The sequence below is a fragment of the Chiloscyllium plagiosum genome, chromosome 21 (genome assembly GCF_004010195.1).
Source record: "Chiloscyllium plagiosum isolate BGI_BamShark_2017 chromosome 21, ASM401019v2, whole genome shotgun sequence".
Classification (NCBI taxonomy): domain Eukaryota; kingdom Metazoa; phylum Chordata; class Chondrichthyes; order Orectolobiformes; family Hemiscylliidae; genus Chiloscyllium; species Chiloscyllium plagiosum.
The window spans coordinates 13,480,288-13,490,452 of record NC_057730.1 but is presented as its reverse complement, the minus strand read 5'-3'; positions in this window follow the sequence as shown (position 1 = coordinate 13,490,452).

Here is a 10,165-nt window from a genome sequence, read left to right as displayed (position 1 = left end):
TCCCTTCATCCAGATCATTAATATATAATGTGAACAGCTGCGGCCCCAACCCTGAACCCTGCGGGACACCGCTTGTCACCTGCTGCCATTCCGAAAAAGAACCTTTTATCCCATCTCTCTGCCTTCTGTCAGACAGCCAATCCTCAATCCATGCCAGTAGCTCACCTCGAACACCATGAGCTGGCACCTTATCAAAGGCCTTTTGGAAGTCTCGGTAGACTACATCCACTGGGTTTCCCTGGTCTAACCTACTTGTCACCTCTTCAAAGAACTCCAACAGGTTTGTCAGGCACAACCTCCCCTTACTAAATCCATGTTGACTTGTTCTAATCTGACCCTGCTCTTCCAAGAATTTAGAAACCTCATCCTTAATGATGGATTCTAGAATTTTACCAACAACCGAGGTTAGGCTAATTGGCCTATAATTGTCCATCTTTTGTCTTGATCTTTTCTTGAATAATGGGGTTACAACAGCGATCTTCCAATCATCCGGGACTTTCCCTGACTCCAGTGACTTTTGAAAGATCTCAACCAGCGCCTCCGCTATTTCCTCAGCCACCTCCCTCAGAACTCTAGGATGTAACCCATCAGGGCCAGGAGATTTATCAATTTTAAGACCTTTTAGCTTTTCTAGCACTTTCTCTTTTGTAATGGCAACCATACTCAACTCAGCCCCCTGACTCCCTTTAATTGTTGGGATGTTGGAGATCAAAGTCGAAGAGTGTGGTACTGTAAAAGCACAGCTGGTCAGGCAGCATCCGAGGAGCAGGACAGTCGATGTTTCAGCCATAAGTCCTTCATCAGGAGTAAGGCCCACAATGCCCCACATATTTGGGTAAGGAGTCAGCGCACTATTGGTGTCATGTAATACATACCTAGCTACTCAACAGTTCTGGTAATGAGTACGGAAATAGGAACCAAGTATTCACGACATCTATACCAAAGCCATTTCTGTGCTGGGACAAGCACATAGTGTACTGAAAGTAAGAAAAATTATTATTTTTGGATCAAACAGAATTATAATTACAGTCAAGACAGCATACATCCTCTGTAGTCTGCACATGTTCTTGGTAAGGAACAGCTGCTTTCAGTGTCCAACACTCAATCCAAACAGAAACCTAACTCTGTGGAAAAATAATTTCAGAATAATGGATACCTGGGAATGATTAGAAGACTGTAATCTAATTGAGGGGTTAAATTGATGTCATTAAGCACAAGTGCAAAGCTCATACAGTTCATGAACATCACATCAAACCCTCAATTAGATTACTGCCTTGTAATTACTCCCAGGCCTCCATATATATTATATACACACTGTAAAATTTATAGGGTGGTTTGAGTCAAATCTGACCCATTTTGAGTTTACAGTAACTATCACTGTGATTCCAATTGTCTGGATGCTTTTATATTATTGAGTTCCCATTACTAAAGGACCAACAGTTGCGTCATTTCAGTTGAAAAATTAAAGTATTAATCAATTGTTTCTGCTTCTCTTCAATGAAAGCAAGTTGGAATTTTTGTTCAACAATGCAATCCAATCACAAACTCATGCTGCGCTTTACTCAGTGACTTGGAGTCCAAACTATGAGCTAACGATACAATCTCCGAGTTATTGTAAGGGTGCAATCTATACTGTTCATGTAATGCTGACTAAGCTTCAGAATTGGCAGATTTAAGAATTCTGTACGAGAGACAGATGCAGTTTTAAATCTTGTCAGCGTGCATTCTGCTCAAGCCTTTCAGAATCAAGAATATCTTTCGTATATATAGAGCTCAATCGCCATTTTTGTCAGCCCCTCAAAACAGGAATGACATCTGCCAGATTTCATGAACTGTATGACTTCAGATGACTCAGCTGGGCCTATCCTGGAGCAACAGGTCTTGCAGTAGAGCTGACAAGAATTGCCTTGAGGAAGAGGGTTGGGTAGGATGGGGTAGTTCTTGAGCTAAGCTTCTGCTCGTTCCTTCCACTTTTGATAGTTCAATGCATCAGAGTTTAAGGTTTCAGTTTCCAACTGTGCTGCAGCTTATTGGATGAGGCTCTACCACATGGCATGTTGCTGTCAAATTCCTTCCATTCCCTAGATACATATCTATCCACCAAATAATTTTGTTCGTTTCTTCCTAAATAAAATATGACCAAGTTGATGTAGACTATACAAGTCAAACGTTTGCCTGAATGAAAAGAAAGATGGAAGCAACAAATCAAAAAAATAAACACTGACAATGTGACTTAAATCTTCAATTCGAATAAACCTATACATAAAGAAAATGACATCAATGTGGAGTAACAACACTAATGACGCAAACATTAATCTTATTGTGGTGACTGAGCTGTCAAAATAGTGCTTTGGAAAATATGAGTTTTATATTTTGGATAAAAGAACATCACAAATATCTTTACAATGCTTACTGCATGAGAAGGACCTAACCTGATGGTAAAATGGAAATAGGCAAATCAATAGAAGCTAGAAAGCTGCAGGAATTTTTGATTACGTACCTGTTTTAAGAACATACATCTCCAAGCCGAGTTTTTATGAAAACACCCCATTAAAAATCTTTAGATTTTCAAGGTTGAATACTATAGGCTTGAGCAGATCAAAAAGAAAGAGAATTTCAGTTTTTGAAAATTCTATGACTTCATATTTTGGAATTAAAGCCTTTATCTCATTTCAGTGAGTACTGAACTGCATAACATCTGTTGCATCTAAGTGATTGGCTGGAACTCACTCAGAATTTGCTTCTATCCTGCCCACTATTGACAAGGTGTGAGTAAGGAATGTATTGGCATCTCCTTGACTTGTCTGGATGAGTGTGCAGCTGTAATCACCCCCGGGAAGCTCCTCGTCACCCAGGACAAAGTAGTCCATTTGATTAGCACCCCATCTAAAATGTTCAACATTCACACCCTCCACAGCAGTGTGTACCATCTATAAGATGAACTGCAGCAACTCAGTGAGGCTCCTTCAACAGTACCATCCAGACCATGACCTCCACCAGTCAGAAGGTCAAAGAGAGCTATATACCATCCTGACTTGGAACTAAATCACCACTCCTTCACTTCCCCTCAGTCAAAATCCAGGAATTCCCTCCCTAACAGCACTCTAGTTGCACCTATACCAGATGATTCAAGAAGGCTCTTTACCAGCACCTCCCAAAGGCTCCTCACAATGTTCACATTCCCATGAAAGAATGAAAAAGAAAGTCACATTAAGGTAAGATATTAAGGTCAAGTCTGTGACCACAAGGCAATAAATGAGTGAAACTTTATCTTACTTAAATCCTTTTTATGTCAAATGGATAGGGTAAACAGACAAAGTCTTTTCCCATAGGTGGGGGAATCCTAAACTAGAGGGCACAGGTTTAAGGTGAGAGGGGAAAGATTTAAAAGGGACCTAAGGAACTTTTTCACATAGAGGGTGGTATGTGTATGGAATCAGCTGTCAGACGATGTAATGGAGGCTGCTACAACTACAACATTTAAAAGGCATCTGGATGGGTATACTAATATGAAGGGCTCAGAGAGATATGGACCAAATGCTGGCAAATGGGACAAGAATAATTTAGGATGGCTGATTGGCATGGACGAGTTGGGCCGAAGGGTCTGTTTCCATGCTGTATGCCCCAATGACTCTATGACTAAGACAGTTGAGCAACTATAGAATGTACGAGTGTTGACAAAATGAGAAAAGAAACAGAATAATGCAACAAAAATCCTTCAGGGGAACAAATAACCTTATTGCAAATACTTTAACATCAAATATTCTACCTTCTCCCAAGCTGAAGTTTTGCCAATTCATAATACTTTATGTTACAACCAAGTGAGAAAGGGATCACACAGAGCATTGGAATTGGATCCTGACTGTAACAAACAATTTTTCAATGTTCAGCTTAAGAGTAGTGGCCTATGAAATTGCTCCCTAACAGTTACTTAGCATCGGAGTTGCTGTGGACAGAACAGGAAGACAGGGAAGTGGCTTTGCTTGTTTTGTTCTTTGTGAAATTCCAACAATACACAGCTGATCGCTCCAAAGTATCGGCAAAAATACAAATTCCCACTCTTTGAAAGAGCTATCCAATTTTAGTCCCCCTCCTCTGCTATTAAAAAAAAATCAAGCATCTATCCAATTACTTTTTGAAAATTGCTATTGAATCTGCTTCCACCATTATTTCAGGCAGTGTATTCCAGGTCATAACAATTCACTGTAAGGGGAAAAAAATTCTCATCTCTCCCTCTCGTCCGGTTATTTTGGCAATAATTTTAAACCTTTGCCCTCTGGTCACTGACCCTTTTGTTTGTAGAAACAGCTTGCCTACATTTATTTAATCAAAAGCCCTCATAATTTTGAGAAAATGAACTTGCTTTACATTTCAAGGAAACAAATAGGGCTTTAGATTTAAGTGAGAATGTTTTACTTGATCCAGAAGGTATATATTTAGTCTGAAGTTACAGGATCAGGACTGGCATCAATTATGAAACAAAATCTCTCACTAATGTCTGTGATTTGCAAAAGAAAAGTGAGCAAGGAATTTTATCCTGGCAGGAGTTTATTGCCAGAGTTCAAGAAAACACTACCCAAAGAGAGGTCAGGGTTGACGTTGTATGAATATGAAACACAGCAGGTTTGAACAGTCAGATTAAGAGAAACTTAAGAACATGTGGAGCATTACAGATCCATCACAGGAATGTGCACAAACTTTCTACTAACATACCTAATCAAACTGCTCTAGATTGTGTGCCGAGAGATTGTCAATGATTAAATAGTTGCTTCACATTCAAATTGATACATCTGGAAATAGAGGCCAAGGGACCTCTCAGGCTATCTGCAGGATTTTGGATGTGGGTCATCCTGGAGATTGATGATATTCCAGGGACATATGTTTAAAATTTCCTACAGCCATTAATAGCTAGAAGGATGATGAGTTCTGGATCGCTTCAAAGGACGGTGTCTTGATTCGACGTAACAACTGAATGATGTGAGCAACTTTAGGGAAAGGACAAGAACATAGGAAAGCTACCATTCAATGGCTAAGCAAAGGGGAAGCAGTCAATGGTCATGATTGATGTTATGGCCAATAACAGAAGCAGCAATAGGAAAGGAATCCTGCAACTGGATTTTCACAAGGCTCGCTGTAATACTAAGGAAGAGGACCTTGAGATCAGTCATCGCTGGGTTACTTCCAATGGCAGCATAGATCAGAACAAGAAACATGTTAAAACAGGGAACCGTTTAGAGTTTTTGTTAAATGGGATACTGAAATGCACTTAGGGATTGTTGTAGATTGCACAAAGGGGATGGCTTTCAGCTGAAACCTAAAGGCACCAACATACTAGCTAAGAGACTAAAATGTCTTGGATACCAGCATACTTAAACTCATATGGTGAGGCGGAACATTCAATTAATGAAGTAACAATGACATTGCCAACTTTCATTATTTTAATGTGCTTACTGGATGATTCAAAGCAATCAGCTGGGGTGGGATTGTACAGGAACGGAGGTAAGGATCTTAAAAATAATATGCACAAAAGCGTTCGTAAAAGGTGCACAAACAGCATGATGCTAAATATTGTGTTGTGGATAATGCAAGGATTGGTAATATTAAATCACAATACATCATTTTTTAAATAAGAGTGTAAGTAGGAGCCCATCATGAAGGGTGTGCAAGGCTAGACAGCAGAGGTCAGGACAGCAAGTTGCATTTACTGTAAAACACGTTAAACTTCAGTAAATAAAACAGGAATTAAGATAAGGGATAATAAGAAAGCTTTTGAGGTATTGGTGAGGAGGTAAAGATTATGTAAAATCTACAAGCACAGTGAAAGGTTATTTAGCCCAGCATGGTCTGTGCGAATGTTAATGCTCCAAATAAACATTCCAAATTCCATCCTACATCTTCTGATTGTATGTGATAATGATCAAGAGGATGTTGATGGACTGATCCTTAAGAACCAGACCATCCAGCAGCAACAGATGAAGGAAATAGGATCTTGAGTTTTATGACGTGAATAGAGTAAGCATAGGATGTGATCCAGGGCAGTTCGCTCCACCGAGAGTTGCGTGTGGAGTACTGTTTCTTGTACAAGGAAGCACATCAGAAAGTTACAGTAAAATCATAAAATTATGCAACACGGAAGGAAACACATCTATGCTATCTCCTTTATCAAGGTATCCAATTGGTCCCATTTCCTTCCACTTTTCCTAATACCCTGTTTTTTTTTTGCATTTCAAGTATTTATTCAGTTCTCTATAAAGGTTATTATTGAGTCTGCTTGTACTGGCCTTTCAGACACCGAATTCTAACTGATGATAACCCAGTGCTGAAAAAGATTTCCTCATCACATTCTGTTTCCTGTGCCAAGCAGCTTAAATCTATGTCTCCTATTATTGACACTGGTGCCAATGGAAATGGCTTCCCCACACTTCATTAAAAACCTTCATGATTTTTATACCAAAAAAATAGAAAAATAAAACATCTGAGGTGAAAGGAGAGACTGGAAAAGCTGAGTTGATAAACAATAGGGAAGTCTGAGAAGGAATTTTATTGAAGCATCTTAAGATGAACCTTAAGAAACTGGTTCCCTAGCCCTGGGAACAGCACTGTGGGGGACATGAAATGCAGTTCAGCAGAGGGAGGATCACAGAGAGGCTGGTGAAGGTTTGAAGTGATGAGAGGCTGACAGCATCGACAATTTTAATGGGGGAGAAACTTAAATGATGGTAATGTACAATGAATCACAGTCTTTTTTCCAACAGTAGGCCCTGTCAGATGGACCAAACTATCTTTTTCTGGCACTGTACATTCTCAAGTAGCTTCACTCTATAATTTGGGTTATGATTTCTTTAGAAGAAAAACAAAGTAATGGCTTTCAAGCCTGCCACAGCAAGGCAGAGATGTGCACATCTTGCTACACTTAGCACTCAGGCTTGCCCATGTATGGTATTAATGCACAAGTAGTTAATCTACTCCAGCTGAAACACCTTTACAGTTTTGATGCTGCCATAGATCATCTATTGGTAAACAGTTAAAGATGGCCACCTGGGACTGAACTTACTGAAACAGAGGCTTCGAACTTCGCTTCCAAATATATAGTAGCCAAATTAGAAACAACAGCCTAGCATGGTCATCAAAGAGGATTTAACTAAGCAACTAACCTTCACGTGGAATCTCTGCTCAGAGTGATCAATAGATCACTGCATTTCACTTGATTCAGCAAATCTATGTTGCTAATAAACTCAATATTACTATTTATTTCCAGCAGGGTTAAAGTACCTTGAGTTAGACTAGAATAATTGCAATACTGAAGGAAAATAGTACATATAGCAATAATAAAGTTTTTTTCCCAGTCATGCTAATGGTCAGAGTACCATTAAATACCACACGGAGATCAATCAGGGCAAGTGGGAACTTAATAGATACTTAGTCTTGGCTTTCACTTTTGAAGGTGATCACTAGACCTGATGCAGCTACAATTGGTTTAGTAGGCGTAATTGCAGATGGTCTTACCTAGGATTAAGACACTTAAAGCTGATTGTGCTGTTCAACCCGATTCCACTAATTCCAGAATGGAACAGGGGAGGTCGTATGTGAATCACTGGCTCATATAGTTAATAGCTTATTGAGGTCTTGGTTGGTTCCAGTGGATTACAGCCTCATGTGGTTTCATTATTTAAAAGTAAGAAATCAGACCCATCAGCATATTCTTTGTTGTTCTTTGAATGTGGGCAACACTAGCAAGGCAGCAATTATTGTGGGAATAAAACAGCAGATTGGATACACACAGAAAAACAGAGTTAAAGTTTCATCTTCTAATGAAAACTCATTGACTTAATGGGTTACCCTTTGCAGAAACTGATGGCCGAACTGTGTTGGGATGGAAGGGCAAGTCAGCCATTTGAGATTTTACCATAAACTCTAAAAAGACTACAAATGCTTATTAAATTCAATTTTACAAATGACTATGATGGGATTTAAATTCTTGAGCTCTGTCCTTCTATTCACATAGCATAAAGTACCATTCTACCATACCCTATAAGACATGAATAACTTAGAATGTCCTAGAACCATTATATAGGATATGACTTAGTGTTAGTTTAAAGAATGTCCCATCATTATTAAAAAGGTTTTGGAATTTGAGGTGCTGTTTCATCTACTTACCCAAATCTTTGGAGACCCAAGACTAGGCCCTACCCAAGTGAATGTTATGTGTGAAAACTCCAGGTCTGTTTAAATGATGAAAGGGTATAAACAAATGCTAACTGTTCAAGCTAGCCATGAGATTATTGACAGTTCCTTAATAGCACACAAACACTGTGGAGTATTGATAGAGAGGTCACATAGTCACATCTGCTCCAGATATTGGTACCCATGGTCATCCCAGGCATTAGAGTCACCCAGAAGACAGGCCTTCTCTTCTTTTGGGATGGCAATGAGGTCTTCATCAAGTTCAAGGTAGGCATTTTCCTTAATATCTTAATTAGAGTTAAAGGTTGGGACATGGGTACAGTGGTATTCTGGTTATAAAGAGATCGAGTCAAGTCCTTCCTTTACACAACTGGGGAGTTCTGGCAGTGCATTCAAGACTCAAATCCCAATGGCAAAACTAACTCTACAAATAGGAGGGTCAATGTCAGTCTTTCCTTTCCAGTAGGAGGTTTCTCTGCCTTCCCCAGGAAGGCAAACTGCACTAAAGGTGATTATGTCAAGTTGGAGTCATGATAATCACAGGATATGACTGCAATTCTTCTTTCTTGCAATTGCTCAAAAGTGTTCTACCTTTTCAATCAGCATGATCTGATGTTTTCTTTCTTTGATCATAAAGATAGTGACTTCACAGGCTGTAAGCAAGGAGGGAGGAGAAGGCTTGGCATCTTATTTTTAGGCATCTTTTATAACCTCTCTCTAAACAGGACAATTAAGTCATAGATGCTGCTCCCCAAAGGCAATTCTATCCAAATAGAAGCATCTAATAAATCTGACACGTCACATACATGCAGAGTCTTGACCAAGGATTGCTTATAGATCTAATCCCTCCCTCATCACAGGACTTGGCAAACATAAGCTGGTAGAACCCTAAACATGATTTTATTTATTGTATGTACCTCAAAAAGTCATCATCTCCGTGGACTGCCACTTTGATGTGGTGGAGCAGCTTTTGCCCTGTGAGATCCCAGAGATAATGTTGGGAAGCTCTTTACTCCTCAGCAGAGCTGCACATAGGAACAAGGGCAGTGGGAGACGCCAGAGAAAACATGGTGTAAAGGTCCTCAACATCTCATCAGCTACAAAGGCAGAAGAAAGCTGCTGCAGCAAGGCAGTTCCATTGTGCTTTGGCATCACCAAAATCTGATCACCAACTCATCAAGATTGTGGCACAGGAAGAAAAGGACAGGCAGGACAGACTTTTGATTGGAGCAAATCACTTGAACTGCTAGCACTGATACAGACTTGTCATTCCCTAACTGAGGATCCTGGTTGTAAAACATTTTATCCAATACATCACAGAAGTGATGGATTTAATCAAAGAAATAGGAAATAGAACACAAATGTTTTCAAATCCCTATCCAGTTCAGTACTTATAATCAAGGTGGTTCTGCTGCTGTCACAAATAGATCTTTGCTAGCTCAGCAGTGCTACCAACAGGAACTTGGCAGTACTGCAACAGATCAAAATCATTTTCTACTTTGAATCTTGGAAGAAATTTGACTTTTTTTGCATAACAATAGAGGACTACAGCCAGATTTAGGAGCCCCCCAGTCAGTCTACTCCAATGTATGGAAAGGAAGCCAGGTGCAGTGGGATGGGCAAAGTCCTGGCTGAGAGCAGCAAATGGAGCATGGAGAAGAGATGGAGCCTGAGAACAAGTTCGGTGATAAAAGGGTCTTCAAATTCAGACACCACAGGAGTCATGAAAGCAATTTATCATTTGTCTGCATGTTACACTTCTGCTCAGCTCAAACTTAGAACACACTGATAGGCAATCTCACTTTATCTGAGTAAAGGCAGAATTCCAGCTATGACTGGACGCTTGAGGCAGAAGACACAAAGAAGGAATGCATATGACGTCTGCTTCCACACGATGGGATTGATAGAGGCCAAGGAATGCCAATCAGCAATATTAACCAACAGTAAAATCTTACAATAGATTTAAATCACCCCTGCCTCT